The following is a 16,430-nucleotide window of genomic DNA, read 5'->3' on the forward strand; positions in this document are numbered from 1 at the left end:
CCTGAGGAGATGCAGGGCAAGGGGGGCGGGGGTGTCAGAATTGCTTCCAGTCTCAGCTGAACTGTTCCAAATATTTTAATCAAAGTCAAATGACCGTTACTTAATCAGCCATGCTGTGAAATGACTTGATGTGAGCCACTGACCTTTTGCATCCCCTAGGCTGAGAAAGAGAGTTTCTGCTTTGCTGTCAGCCTGACTCTCTTCACCCGCCACCTCTCCTGTCACCCCTCAGTGCCCTAGAGCCTCCAGAGCAATCCAGCAGTTCAGAGGTGGCCCCCAAATGCTGCAGACAGAGTATTGGGTCTCTCCATCTTCAAGGGCTCATGGGCTCACCCCTCCATTCCAGTTCAGAGGAAGGACCCAGGAGTTCTGGGTCCCAGGCTGTGCTGGTTCTGGCCAAGAAGGGGTTAATTCTCTTCACTCTGGTAGTGGGCTCTGCCACATGGGCAGGAGGCCGGGAGGGGCAGGGCCATGGTGGGGGCAGCTGACCCCGACTGGCCAGTGGGATGTTCATTCCTTACCATGTGACACCACGACCAGCATATTAAGGGGGCAGTTGCAGTTTGGGGAGGTGTGGTGTTGGGTGGTGAGTGGCTGTGTTGTGTGTGGTTTGTTTTGGTGGTTCGTTCCCTTCCCCCCACAGCCTCCCCCCGGGTTTCGTGCCTCTTGTTGTTTTCCTTTCCATTGCATTTTTGTTGTTGTTTTCTTTTTTCTATTAATTATTACACTGTTCTTATCTCAACCCTCAAGTGTTACCCTTCTGATTCTCTCCCCATATACCGGTGGGGGAGTGAGCAAGCAACTGTGTGGGGTTGAGCTGCCGGCTAAACCACAACGGTCTTTTTTGGTGCCCAACGTGGGGCTCAAGGGTTAGAGATAATAACAGCTGCTGGTCACAGCACCATGTTGTCCTTTTTGAAGTTGGTGTTAAAGATTGGTGTTGGTTTATGCAGTCTGCTGTGTTCTTCTGTGATTAGTAACATTTTGCCTACAAGATTAGTTATGCAAACACTGGTTTTCAGCTTTATCTTGTATTTGGGTTTTTTGCTGGAACTGTTACTGTACTTCGGATACCACCTTGTTGAGGCAATTAGCAATTATACCTCCTCCTCGGAGAGATTTTATATGGAGGAAATACAGAATGGTATCTTTGCTACTTTCTTCTATGATGTCTCCACCTTTATTACAACAACCTTTTTGTATCTTGAACATCCTTGGGTGGTTAAGGTGCACTTATTGTTAGTTTTTGGGCATGTTGTTTTGGTTTTGACTAAGCAACTTAAGAATATTACCCAGAAATCTACCCCAAGCCTTGATAGTTACGAGTGGCAGGGCATGTGGGATAGCACGGGCAAATACCTAGGGCAGTGGGCACCCCCAGTGTTTTGGAGTTTCACCCCTGAACAAGTTCAGAATCCTGAAAAAACTAGTAGAATATTTGGAGAAAGTATGTTGTTATGCTGGGAAATCCAGAGAGACACAGATGACTGCAACGTGCTGGGGCCTGGCCCCCGCGTACTGAGCCCTGCTCAACAGTATTCAGTGCCCCCAGGGGGAAGAGAAGCTCTCTGGATTGAAAGGCAAAGTGACGGGCACTGCAGCCACTCAAACTCCCAGGACAAGCACTGTGGCTGTTGAAACCCCCATGACAAGTACTGGAGCTGACTCAGAGGATCAACACATGCCAGTATCAGTCGCCCCCATATACAAGACGAAATCTTGGAAGTGGATGTCAACTTGTTTAGAACGGGATGATGAAAAAGCAGGGCTGTCACGAGGAGAGGAGGAAGAAGTCATAAATGAAACAGAGACCACCCGATCGCTGTCCTTGAGTGAGTTGCAAGATATGTGAAAAGATTTCAGCTGTCATTCAGGTGAGCACATGGTCACCTGGCTGCTTCAATGCTGGGATAACGGGGCCAGTAGCCTGGAATTAGAGGGAAAAAAAAGCCAAACAACTGGGATACCTTTCTGGGGAAGGGGGTGTTGAGAAAGCAATTGGGAAAAAAACCACAAGCCCTCAGCCTCTGGAGGCGACTCCTGTCTGGAGTGAAGGAAAGGTATCCCTTTAAAGATGTTACATATCACCCAGGAAAATGGACAACCATGGAGAAGGGCATCCAGTATCTAAGGGAATTAGCTGTGCTTGAGGTGATTTATGGTGACCTGGATGATCAAAGGTCATCCAAAGATCCAGACGAAGCCGAGTGCACACGACCCACGTGGCGGAAGTTTGTACAGAGCACAGCATCTTTGCATGCAAACTCATTGGCAGTAATGTCCTGGAAAGATGATGAGACACCAACGGTGGCAGAGGTGGTTGATAGACTCCGGGATTATGAAACAAATATCTCTTCCTTGCTCGTCTCTGCTGTGGAGAAACTATCCCAAGAGGTCCAGAAACTCAAAGAGGATATGTCCTGCTCCCCACCTCTACATAGTAGTGTCTCAGCTGTTAGGAATAAGCATCTTGTGGCTCAAAGGAGAGGTTACACACCACAGGCCACCCTATGGTTCTACTTGTGTGACCACGGAGAGGACATGATGAGGTGGGATGGCAAGCCTACCTTGACCCTAGAGGCACGGGTACGTGAGCTGCAAGGAAGAACAATCACTCAGGGGGGTTTCCAGTAAGCAATTCCCCAGACAGAGGAGCAGAAGCACTGATACTCTTTCTGATCTTAATAGAGACACTTATGTTTTGTATTTACAAGAAGTGAGTGATGAATACTATGATCAGGACTAGAGGGGCCCTGCCTCCGGCCAGCTGGAGGAAAGGGATAACCGGGCTTACTGGACTGTGTGGATCCAATGGCCTGGCACATCAGACCCACAGAAGTATAAAGCTTTAGTGGACACTGGTGCACAGTGCACCTTAATGCCATCAAACTATATAGGGGCAGGACCCATCAGCATTGCTGGAGTGACAGGGGGATCCCAAGAGCTAACTGTATTGGAGGCCGAAGTGAGCCTAACTGGGAATGAGTGGCAAAAGCACCCCATTGTGACTGGCCCAGAGGCTCCCTGCATCCTTGGCATAGACTACCTCAGGAGAGGGTATTTCAAGGACCCAAAAGGGTACAGGTGGGCTTTTGGTGTAGCTGCCTTGGAGATGGAGGAAATCAAACAGCTGTCTACCTTGCCTGGCCTCTCGAAGGACCCTTCTGTTGTGGGGTTGCTGAAGGTCAAGGAACAACAGGTGCTAGTCGCCACCACAGCAGTGTACCGGCTGCAATATTGCACCAACTGAGACTACCTGATTCCCATCCGTGAGCTCATTCACCAACTGAAGAGCCAAGGAGTCATCACTAAGACCCACTCACCCTTTGACAGTCCCATATGGCCAGTGCAGAAGTCTAATGGAGAGTGGAGGCTAAAGGTAGACTATTGTGGCCTGAATGAAGTCACTCCACCATTGAGTGCTGCTGTGCCAGACATGCTAGAACTTCAGTATGAACTGGAGTCAAAGGCAGCCAAGTGGTATGCCACAACTGATATTGCTAATGCATTCTGCTCAATCCCTCTGGCAGCAGAGTGCAGGCCACAGTTTGCTTTCACGTGGAGGGGCGTCCAGTACACCTGGAATCGACTGCCCCAGGTGTGGAAACACAGCCCTACCATTTGCCAGGGACTGATTCAGACTGTACTGGAACAGGGAGAAGCTCCAGAACACCTTCAATACATTGAAGACATTATCGTGTGGGGCAACACAGCGGAAGAAGTATTTGAGAAAGGAGAGAAAATAGTCCAAATCCTTCTGAAAGCTGGTCTTGCCATCAAACAAAGTAAGGTGAAGGGACCCGCACAAGAGATCCAGTTCTTAGGAATCAAATGGCAAGATGGACATCGTCAGATCCCAATGGATGTGATCAACAAAATAGCAGCCATGTCTCCACCAACTAGCAAAAAGGAAACACAAGCTTTCTTGGGCGTTGTGGGTCTTCGGAGAATGCATATTCCAAATTACAGTATGATCGTAAGCCCTCTCTATCAAGTCACCCGGAAAAAGAATGATTTCAAATGGGGCCCTGAGCAATGACAAGCCTTTGAAGATTAAACAGGAGATAGTTCATGCAGTAGCTCTTGGGCCAGTCCGGGCAGGACAAGATGTAAAAAATGTGCTCTGCACTGCAGCCGGGGAGAATGGCCCGACCTGGAGCCTCTGGCAGAGAGCACGTGGGGAGACCTGAGGTCGACCCCTAGGGTTTTGGAGTCGGGGATACAGAGGGTCCGAAGCCCGCTATACTCCAACTGAAAAAGAGATATTGGCAGCATATGAAGGGGTTTGGGCTGCTTCAGAAGTGGTTGGTACTGAGGCACAATTGCTCCTGGCACCCCAACTGCCAGTGCTGGGCTGGATGTTCAAAGGAAACATCCCCTCTACACACCATGCAACTGATGCTATGTGGAGTAAATGGGTTGCACTGATCACCCAGCGGGCTCGAATAGGAAACCCCAGTCACCTAGGAATCTTGGAAGTGATTATGGACTGGCCAGAGGGCAGAGATTTTGGATTATCACCAGAGGAGGAGGTGACACGTGCTGAAGAAGCCCCACTATATAACAAACTGTCAGAAGATGAAAAGCAGTGTGCCCTGGACACTGATGGGTCCTGTCGCCTTGTGGGAAAGCATTGGAGATGGAAGGCTGCTCTGTGGACTCCTACACAACAAGTAGCAGAAACTGCTGAAGGGGAAGGTGAATTCAGCCAGTTTGCAGAGGTAAAGGCCATCCAGCTGGCCTTAGACATCGCTGAACGGGAAAAGTGGCCAGTGCTCTATCTCTATACTGACTCACGGATGGCGGCAAGTGCCCTGTGCGGGGGGTTACAGCAGTGGAAGCAGAGCAACTGGCAGCGCAGAGGCACAAACCCACCGGGGCTGCCGCACTGTGGCAAGATATTGCTGCCCGGGTAGAGAACCTGGTTGTGAAAGTATGTCATGTGGATGCTCACGTCCCCATGAGTCAGGCCACTGAAGAACATCGGAACAACCAGCAGGTGGATCAGTCTGCCAAGATTGAAGTGGCTGAGATAGATCTGGACTGGCAGCATAAGGGTGAATTATTTCCAGCTCGGTGGGCCCATGACACCTCAGGCCATCAAGGGAGAGATGCAACACACAGATGGGCTCGTGATCGAAGGGGGGACTTGACCATGGATGCTACTGCGCAGGTTATCCACGAATGTGAAACACGCGCTGCAATCAAGCCAGCAAAGCGGGTAAAGCCTCTGTGGTATGGGGCACGATGGCTGAAGTGTAAGTATGGGGAGGCCTGGCAGATTGACTATAGCACACTCCCACAAACCCGCCAAGGCAAGCGCCATGTGCTTACAGTGGTAGAAACAACGACTGGCTGGCTGGAAACATATCCTGTCCCCCACGCCACTGCCCAGAACACTATCCTTGGTCTCAAAAAACAAGTCCTGTGGCGACACGGCACCCCAGAGAGAATTGAGTCAGACAATGGGACTCATTTCCGAAATAACCTCATAGACACCTGGGCCAAAGAGCACGGCATTGAGTGGGTGTATCACATCCCCTATCACGCACCAGCCTCTGGGAAAATTGAACGGTACAATGGACTGTTAAAAACTACACTGAGAGCAATGGGGGGTGGGACATTCAAGCACTGGGATACACGTTTAGCAAAAGCCACCTGGTTAGTCAACACGAGGGGACCTGCCGATCGAGCTGGCCCTGCCCAGTCAGAAATCCTACATACTGTGGAAGGGGACAGAGTCCCTGTAGCGCACGCAAAAAGTATGCTGGGCAAAACAGTCTGGGTTCTTCCTGCCTCCGGCAAAGGCAAACCCATTTGTGGGATTGCTTTTGCTCGAGGACCCGGGTGCACTTGGTGGGTGATGCGGGAGGATGGAGAAGTCCTATGTGTGCCTCAAGGGGATTTGATTTTGGGCGAAAACAGTCAATGAACTGAACGGCACAATGCAAACTGCTATATAATACTGTGTGTCACCTGTGTGTTGTATCAATGATATCAGAGTACGAGCCTCCCAACCCATGGAAGATAAACTGTGAAACAAGCCATGCAGCAGTGATGGAACGATGACTGACTCGACATGCAGCAACCCAACGCCACACTCACCACCTCTCTTACCCTGAAAGACTGATATGGCGCATGGAGCCCAGAGTCATGGACTGGGTGAACTCAATGGACGTTTTAATGGACATTTTACAGGGAAGGTCCATGAACTAAGGGAATGATGTCTGTGTATTATGTTAAAGGATGAGGAGGGGAGGGGTAGTGGTTGGTAAGGTTGTATTGCATTGTATGGGACATGGGCATGGTGTAAATGGTATGGAATAAGGGGTGGAGAATGTGCTGGTTTTGGCTGAGAAAGGGGTTAATTCTCTTCACTCTGGTGCCTGTGGTAGTCGGGGACCTTTCCAGCTTCCCGGGCTCTGCCACATGGGCAGGAGGCTGGGAGGGGCAGGGCCATGGTGGGGGCAGCTGACCCCGACTGGCCAGTGGCATGTTCATTCCATACCATGTGACACCACGACCAGTATATTAAGGGGGCAGTTGCAGTTTGGGGAGGTGTGGTGTTGGGTGGTGAGTGGCTGTGTTGTGTGTGGTTTGTTTTGGTGGTTCGTTCCCTTCCCCCCACAGCCTCCCCCCAGGTTTCGTGCCTCTTGTTGTTTTCCTTTCCATTGCATTTTTGTTGTTGTTTTCTTTTTTCTATTAATTATTACACTGTTCTTATCTCAACCCTCAAGTGTTACCCTTCTGATTCTCTCCCCATATACCGGTGGGGGAGTGAGCGAGCAACTGTGTGGGTCTGAGTTGCTGGTTAAACCACAACACAGGTGACCTACACCTTTCAGGTAAGGCTTTGCTTAGTGCTATCAAGATACAGATAGTAAGAGCACTTAGTTGGCTTCCTTGGATAACAGTTTTCTTCTGTCACTTTTAAGTCAGTCATAAGTGTTGGGCTGATGATCTCTGTATAGCGTATATGCATATAGCACTGGCTAATTAGGAGTAACTGAGTTTCTCTAGTTCTATTGGCTCAAAGGTGCTAAGGAAGATGGCACATTGTTACAAATTATTTCAACAGTCAGGCTATTAATTTTAATTAGGCTGGCTTTGTCTAGACATGGAGATGCCTTGTCAGGTGATGGAACATTGTGTAGAAGGTAATTAGTTAGACATCTTAATTTGCTGTCATCCCCGTGCAAACAGTGTCTCTTGCAGATGACAGAGTAAAGGTGTTCTGAGCCCAGCTCAGCCATCCCAGCTAAATGCATGCAAATATTCACATTGCCTGAGTAAAATCTTTTTAAATACCCTCAGAGTTTGAAGTTGTAACAGATAACACACAGTAAGGTTTAGAACAAAGAGTAGGTTCACTACATGGTTGTTTAAGCTATTATTTTCTCTTACCTGTTTTTAAGAAACTACGGGATCGTGATTGCCTTTTCACCACTGGAAGCCAGCTTCTGTGAAATCACAATAATGATGTCTTAGAAGATTTTTCCTTAAGCACCTGAAGGTAAATAGGGAGCATCGCTAGAGTTGCCCAAGTATCTATTGACACACTGGCCCGTAACTCTTCTCTGTAGGACTCACTGTGTTTTACCAGATGAAGGATATATACCTTAAATACCTGCCTGGATGCTCACTTAACTGATAGCCCATCAGCCTGGTGATGTTCTGGTCCGCTGGGTGAAGAACACATGCCTTAACCAACTTCCAATAGCTATGTATTCTTAGTAATCAAGAGAGACCCCTCCTACCATTTTTTCAAAGCAAACGTTGGGAATAAAATTAAATTACACACACATATTTAAAAATTAAAAACAAAAGAGAACTCACCTGGTCACATCATGACATCCCCTTTGTTAAAATAGGAGCTGTTTTGGAGCCTGGCAATGTTGTTCCAAGGAGTATCTTGCACTTGCCTTTTCTTCCTATTCAAGGACTGTCTCTAAGATCATTTCTATTATCAATACTAAGTTCTAAGGGGCATCATGTGACCACTCATGAAAGATGGTGAAAGTAACTGATGTCCCAGACCAAGTCAAATGAGATTGCACTATTAATTATAGTTTATAAGTGGACCAGTGAAGGGGATGGTGGTAGAGGGAGACAGTGTTAGTTCAAGCACTGGAATTCAGGAGTGCCTGGTCTCAAAGTGCTGGTTAATACAACCCTCTCCTTCTGGCACGGGGCAGGAGGAGTGACTTTCACACACTACATTGTGTTTTGGTGTAATCAAAACAGTGGTAAAGACAACCTCATTATGATGAGGGACCTATTAGGTTACTCACAATCAGAAATGCTGGAGAGAAGTATAGGAGGCAGGGACAGAAGAGTTGTATGTTCTCCTTGCAAACCTGACTCATGCTTTCCCCAAAGCTTCCTTTAAAGACAAGGCTAAATTTCTACATACAGCCTCCTCTCCACCTTTGTCCCACCAGCATCTCAAGGAGAAGACACGGCAGTTCAGGATGGAGGCTTAGGCATCCTTGTGCTGTGCTTTTGTTTAACATTGAGATCAACATGCTCAACTTTACTCAGGCACAGAAGAGGATTGGGTTTGCTGCCTGTGGAAGGCAATCAGCTATTTGAGGTATTTTCAGACAGTGTGTGTTACATTTCAGGTGAAAGCCATTGGGATAGCTAGTTCCTCAGCTCAAGTATTTCTGTGTTGGAGCAGCATGTCCAACCCAGCTCATTTTCATGTCCCTCAGTAATAATGCATGCCAGTAGTGCACCATGGGATCCCCTGGGCAGGCCCATGGCAGATGATAGCCTATTTTCCAGGTTTGTACCTGCCTTTGAAGAAACTTTTTCTTTCAGGCTTGAAGAAAATAATACACATCTTCCTGCAGCTGGAAGGGAGTTTCGGTCTTGATCCTCAGCTGCTGATTAGGGCAAGTGTCCCTTTTGATCTGGTTGCTGGTCGGAGGTGTGGGGGGTGATGTGTTGGTGAATTTATCACACTTTAGTGGGGAAAGGCACACCTGGGCACCAGAAACATGCCTCCTGCACCAGGTTGCATGGCAGGTGATTTTTGTGTTGGCATCCTCAAGAAAATCATACTGTGATATGAGGAAAACTTTAATTCCTGGAGAAGAGGTGGATGTCAGAGCCTGGGTAGCTATCCTAATACCTCTTGCTCTTGAGAAGACCAGTTCCTCACAAGGCAAAAAACTGCTGCCCCTGGAAATTTCCTAAAAGGTAACGTCAGGCTCCTGAACTTCTTCCATGCTGACTTGGTAGAAGAGCTGTAGGGATTTTCTGGTTTAGGTCAGGGTTACATGGCAAGGTTCTTTTCTCTGTCTGTGGAGCTTATGCTTTTGTTAGCAGTTGTTTTGCCATACTTGTCACTTCTTCCAAAGGGAATACTAGGGCACAGGCCACAGCATGTTTCCGTCTCCTGACCTCAGATCTCAGGAAAGTACTGCTGAGCCTCCTTGTAAGCACAAAACCTGGGTAGAAAGCAGTGGGATACTAATGCAGTGTTAAGTTAGAGGAAATAATTATCTAAGACCAAGACTTGCATATGTTTGCTTGTTCATGCAGGTCCTGAAATGTCAGCAGTTGAAAGGGGGTTATTAAAAGAGGAAGAAAATTAATTAACACCAGAACGCTAAATGCAAACACCCCACCCCCAATCCCAAACCAAACCCCAGTAATTAATTGCTCTGTCAGAGTCTGGTTATTTCCATCTGCATGCTTGCAACAGTGTTGGATTTATCCTGTCTGCAGAGGTCTCCCTGCTCCGCAGAGAAGTCACCGTGGAGGCTGGGACAGCAGAGGGAGAACAGCCAGCATCCTGCTGGGGTGCAGATGGGATCGCCAGCAGATCAACGGGGCACAACAGGAAGGCACGGGATGATTTTGTTCACACAGCTTAAAAGAGGGATTTGCGGTCTTATCTGTAGCATGTTTTCAGAAACTCACACGCATACTTACCCATGTTCATATATCTACATGTGCCTCGTTTGTCTCCAATTCTTGACCCAGTTCTGAGCAAATACAAGTTGTTGTATGAAGGCCAGAATAGGCTATTACCTTGTGATGCAACAGACAGAGATGGTGACAAGCTCATATTCGCTTAAAAACTCACTCAGGCTTCCCAGTAACTATACCCGTTTTTTGCAGAACTAACCTGAAGAACTTTCTCACCTTCAGCTGTAATCTTTTTGCTTTACTGCCTTTGCAAATCATCTGTACAACTTATTATTTCAGCAGTCACATACTGTAGGGTTTTTTTTAAATTCCATATTTACAGGATTTGTCTCTCAGCAAAACATAAGTATCCTTTTGAACTTCCTTATTTTGAGCTTTCAACTTGTTAACAGCTGCTGTTTGTCGGGTGGATGGTGGCAGCCTTTGGAGCTGGGGACACATGGACGGTGAATGGTGTCAAGTTGCATTACATCTTCCAGGGTCACTTGCCTCTCTGCTCAATCTGAAGTGGACAAAAAAATGCACGGACCATTTTTTGCTCTCATCACACTGCCAACTCTGGTCCACTTTTGCTGTCATTGCACTGCCAACTCTTGTTTAATTCACTCTCTGGCAAGTTCTCGTTCAGCATTACAGTTTTCTAACTTTCTCTCACTCCCACAAACATTTTTCCTCGGTTGTTTCAGTCTGATTTTCCTAAACCAAATATCATTTTATTATCATCCTGAGTTTCTAATCTCTTGTAATCTCTTTGTATAGCTCTTCTGCTCACACTCCTCCCAAATCAGCATCCACTGCAGAAGGCATATGCTGCTTGCTCTTCCTGCCAGGCTAGTGATGCACACCACAATAAAGGGCCTCTGAGCAGATACATGTGGTTGGACTGGAAAATTCTGATGATAAATTTGCAAGAATTAGCGCACAGTATGTGTGTAGGGGCATTTCCTGGGCCAGCCCCTACCTGTTCACATCTCTGCAGTACCAAGGGGTTGTAACTGGCTGGCTCTAATTCTCACTCATCTGTGACTGGAGAAAAGTTGCTCTTCTGGCCCCAAAAAATGCCCGAAAGCAATGCAAGGGCACCTCAGGATAACTGCCAGAGACAGTAGGTGGCTCTTCATGCCTCAGAAAATGGTGTGATACCATGCCCAGGAAGTAGGGAAGGATCTTTATTAATTTGCCTCTTCACTGTAGCATACAAAAGAAATGGTGTGTCTTCATCTCAGTGAAGCTGAGGTGGCTGAGTGAGGAAGGACAGTATCACTGGGGGATCATGAGCTACCCTTTCACTCTGTGGCTAGCCAAAGCTCCTAAGCAGAGTGCAGTAAGGGCTGTTTCTGCACAGTAGCAAAAGCCATTAAGTGAAAAGCTGAAGAAAATAATTACTAGTATATCTCCTAGAAATAGCTCTTTGTTACTTCCACTCAGATCAGCACTTAGAAATCATACAAAAGCACATGCACTGCTTTGAAAATAAATGTTAGCCCTTATGTTATCCAAGTAATAATCCTGCAAATGGCTGTAGTGGTGCTTAAAGGACATGGAGTTTGACTTCTGCTATTTATGGCTGAATGTATTTAATAATACGCTTAAGCAGGGTATAATGATGCCCTTATTTACAGGTCTCCACTGTAGAGGTCTTTGAAGGGCAGTTTTGTATAGCAAGAATCATTTAAAAGGCAATTTATCTTTGCTGGTGCTGGCTGTGTTGGCTAACCAAACAGAAAATGCACAGATGTGGTTCCCAATGAGAAGTGTCCAAGGGGAAAAACTACCGCTCGCTGAGCGGCACAGGGCAGAGGAATAAAGTGCAGGCGGGTAAAATGGTAGATGGGAGAAAAGAGGTCCATCAGGCTTGTCTCCCATGGCCCTCTCCCCCTCCACCCCCCCTTTTAAAAGCCGCAGCAGAAGCACTCAGAGCGGGTACCAACCGCCTAAAGGCTCCCATTTCCCCTCATGATCTTCTTGTTCCTGAGATCTCTTAAGAGATCATGCATGGGATGAGTGCATGGGTGTGAGGAAACATGCTTATCTTTCTCTTTTCGCAGGAAAAGCTGGAAGTGCATATCATTAAGGAAGCAGGACACTTACAACAGAGGTTTTGAGGCACTGAGTTCATTAATCACCTGTAATAAAGAACCGTCTGATATATTGACCAATGTATGTATACAGCCATAAGGCAGTACCACTTCTAGCATGATTTACTCACATGCTTTGTTCCCATTGCCTAAAAAACAGGCAGGAAAACAGACATGCCATTTTACAAACAACTTTAAGAAGTTGTTACAATAATCTTCACCAAAAAAAAAATTGTTATAATATTTCCTGCATAGTATCTTATACAGAGGTTCCCAAATGCAGGTAGCATGCAGTTCCACAGCTCCTTTACCGCTCCTTAACAGCTCTTTGTTATCCCGTGGTACTTGTTGAGAAGAGATGAGGTACTGATATGTTGGATGATGTCATACCAACCAAGCAGAAAATGGAGCAACTGATAGAAGAAGACAGCAACCGGGTAGCTCAGCTCTAACCAGGCACTTCTGTTCAGCATATGCATGCGCAGAGACACAACAGCAAAAGTGAAGTGAAACAGGCGGGAATTTTAAAATTTACTTCCCTAGGCATTGCCTTAGTCTGTGAGTAGCAAAGGCTAGTACTTTCAGTTCTACTGAAAGTTCTACCAACTGAAATATGAAACAAACCTGAATCTGGTTGCCCCTTTCCTCTAATCTCATTGTGGCCATTTCTAAGAGTGTTTAATGTAAAATCCTCCTTGCCCGTTTTCCAACATGTCTCCTTCACCTCTACCGCTGTCCCTTGTCCCACATCAGGCTCTCAGAGGCAGGCCCAAGCATCCCCATGTGAACTGAACATCTGAAAACCTCTCTTTTTAGCGAGGAAATGCTTGTAGTTAAGCTTTCATTCGGTGGACCCAGATGCAAGCACAAGAGCAGGAAGGGAAGAAGCGTACAGACCCGCATGCAAACACAGAGCCCAGTGAAGAGGGCTGCTTGCAGCTGCAGTAAGAGCATGAATGCTGTTTTGGCCAGCTCTGATGCTGCCTTTCAAAGGCAGGACGACGTCTGTAGCCTTTGGGCCGTTTCCATCCCAGTAAACAGAGCCAGTCCTGTGTGTCAGGGATCAACGCCAAGCCTTGCATTATTCACACCATGGCTGAACTGGACCCAGAGCAGTCAGACTTCTCAGCCAAAAGTATGAGACACCAGGAGAAACCGACACAAAAGCTATTTCTAGAATAACTTGAGTTCTTCCAGCTGTATCAAGAAGCTAAAACCTCTGAAAGTACATCTTGCAAAAATGCCTTCTTCAGTCATTGCATTTACATCAATACTGTGTTGGGTATTTCCATCATTTTAAAACTTGGTACCAGTAACCCTTGCCTCTTAGGGTGATTATAAGTGGCAGCTTCACTTAATGTATGACAGTATAACTGGAAAAAGACAGTGACGTATATTACAGTCTTGAAAAAGTGCCAGAGCTTTTATACATTCACTGACAGTCAGAGTTCAAAGGTGATGACAACATCATACTTGGATATACTGAGAGTCAATCATCATCTGATCTGAACTGAAAAACAAATGCCAGGGAGAGTGTGTAGGGGGAGCTCAGTTCAGAGGTGGTATGCATGGTAAACCCCTTAATCCCAGCACCTGTGATAAATGCTATCCAACATTAGCAGGTAGAATTAATCTTGGCTTGCAGAGGGCATCTATGGATACAAATGCTTTTGGGAACCTCTTAACTATTTCCTGGGAAAGGGCCGCACTTCCACAGTGTGAACTGCTTCAGGTATCAACCTCTTGGAGACAGGAGGGCCATCCAAGAGAACAAAACACTAAAGGAAGTAATTTATTTTTTTTTTTCTTTTTTAATTTTTTTAACTGCTCAATCCATTAAGTCTCCCCTAATAGGATTTTAGGCCAGAAATGACATTCAGTGACTTCAGTAAAATAGTCAGTTTATTCTGTACTTTTCACCTATATCCACCAACACACCCAAAGTTGTTGGTGCTTTTGGCAACCTTCCTGACATGGCATACCACAATGGACCACTTCATCACACAGCTAAAACTGGGGGCACTTTTCCTTTGTAAAGCATTTTAACCCAAGACAATGAGCTTTTGGGAAGAAACAGAACATTGCACAGTATTGCTGAGGCCACAGCCTCATCTAACATTTTCTAAAGCTCTAGGAGGCCAATTCTGGGTCAACCCTTTTGCTTACCAGGAAAATGGTATCTAAATAAATCTGGGAAGTCTGAGTTGCATAACCTGACTCTTGTGTGCTGTTGAAAGGGTCAGATTCCTCCCCAGACTTCTGCCAGTCAAGGCCTTTATAAAGCAATGCAATCACTTAGAAAAATTTAACCCCTAATACGTTGGTTTCTGATATACCAATTCTCTATGGGGGCTGGGGGAGGAAAAAAGGAAGGGATGTTTATTTCCTCATTCCTCTTCTTATGCTTTTTTCCAAATTAAAAAAAAAAAGTATTAAAGTACATCTGGTGACTCTCCATGTATCATTAGTTACCTAAGCCGACCACTTTTTTTAAACCCTTCCATGACAGCTGCACTCCCTGGACTCCCATTGATTTGTGGAGGGAGAGATGGGGACCTGTGCCAGCCCAGAAAACAACAGTCATGGCACTCTGCTGTGAAAAGCTAAATTCACAGGCATTTAAAAATTATTTTTTTTTAGCCTCAGGCTACAGTATGTACGAGTGTGTGCAAATGAAGGTCAGTAGCAATGTAGTAGTGCAGCAACAAAGATTACTGTTTAAAAAACTATTTTTAGGGCAAAGATCTATTGGACATGTTGCTAATTAAGGTATCTCCTACAGCACTGCTGAAGAGGACATTGTCAGACAGCTCAGTGTACTCTTTAACATAACGACAGACTTTGCAGCATTATCTACAGGCTTTAAAACTGCTGTCATAAAATCACAGAACCATAAAACATCTCAAGTTGGAAGGGACCCCTAAGGATCATCAAATACAACTCCCTGCTCCTTGCAGGACTACCTAAAACCACTGTCTTGAGATACAAGCCAGAGTTAGAGGTATGATTACTGACCTCCTTAAGAAGGCACAACTGGACTGTTTTTGGTCAAACCAGTGCTAAATAAAAATTATATTCTTGGTAAAAATTATAGTAGAAGCCTGTCCCTGATCCAAATACTTTCCTGCAATATAACATCTCTCCACTAGACAAGAATTTTATCCATTAGATACAGGCAAGCATGTATAAATAAGTGAACTGTTTTTTTGTAAAATTACAATAAGTTCTGCAGAGATAATAAAGGAGTCATCTTTTTTCTCCTTTTCATCAGCTTGCTTTAACTCCAGTACCCTGTGTGTGTTTTAAACTCATAAAGATGAGAACAGATTATGTTACCTTTGCTTTCCAGACAGGTGTTCGACCTGTGGCAAGAGGTGGCAGATCAACAGATCTGAAAATGAAACAAAAGCCTCTCTTGCCCACGACCAAAGTGGGGAGATCCAACTTGCCCTAATTCTGCTGAACGAGAAACCCACCCTCCTCCTTAATGAACATGGAATTTATTGGGAAGTCTGCGCTGGTGTCATGCACTGGGTGTGACCAAGTGTCAGGTCATCGGTGGAGGCACGTACAGGACACAGCTCAGCTCCCACCTACGCAGGACAGCCTGCACCCACCATTTCTGACTGAGCACAGCTGGCAAAGCAAGGGGCATTTTTTTTCCCTTTTTTTTTTTTTTTTTTTTCTGCTGCTGCTGCTGTTTGCCATCAGCCTGGTGTCAGAAAGACCTTATTTTCACAGTAATTTTGCAAGTTGGTGACATACTTACCTCTAGGTCCTAGCAGGTAGGACCCAGGTGAGACAGCATCCACACAAAATTAGATGCTAAGTGACGGCTGAGAAGAAAAAAAAGTTGGCCAGCGGTGTGCAACAGTAAGAACTGACTGACCTCAAGGTGGGAGCCGTGGCTTGTTTGGAACTGCTATGTTAAGACATGTCCCCCCCAGCAGAGAGATTTCACCTGCCCTTTGCCCAGGGACACTCCCTAGCACTGAGGTACCAGCCTGGCACTCGTATAACGCAGTACCTGCAGAGCTGGACCAAACCATCTCTGACAGAGAATCATAGAATCATAGAATGTCCTGAGCTAGAAGGGACCCACAAGGATCAAGTCCAACTCCTGGCCACCAGCTCCAAGCAGGCCAAGCGGGATGAAAATGGCTCCAGTGAGTCCCTATTTCAAAGGGACTATGAAGGAAAAGCTGTTTGATAAGGACTTTGGGAAGCAAGGAGGAAGGACGCTGAGGAACAGAAGTGAAGGAAGTCCCTTGAAGGAAGGTATTAAGTGTGTTTATCTGTCTCATCAGATAGGTCTGAACTGACGAGGGTATGGAGGCAATAGCTTAGGACTTGCTCTAGTACCATCTAAAAAGCATCCCCCTTCACCAAGCTGCGAGGATTGTTCAGAAGATA

This window comes from Phalacrocorax aristotelis, chromosome Z (assembly GCF_949628215.1).
Source record: "Phalacrocorax aristotelis chromosome Z, bGulAri2.1, whole genome shotgun sequence".
NCBI classification, from domain to species: domain Eukaryota; kingdom Metazoa; phylum Chordata; class Aves; order Suliformes; family Phalacrocoracidae; genus Phalacrocorax; species Phalacrocorax aristotelis.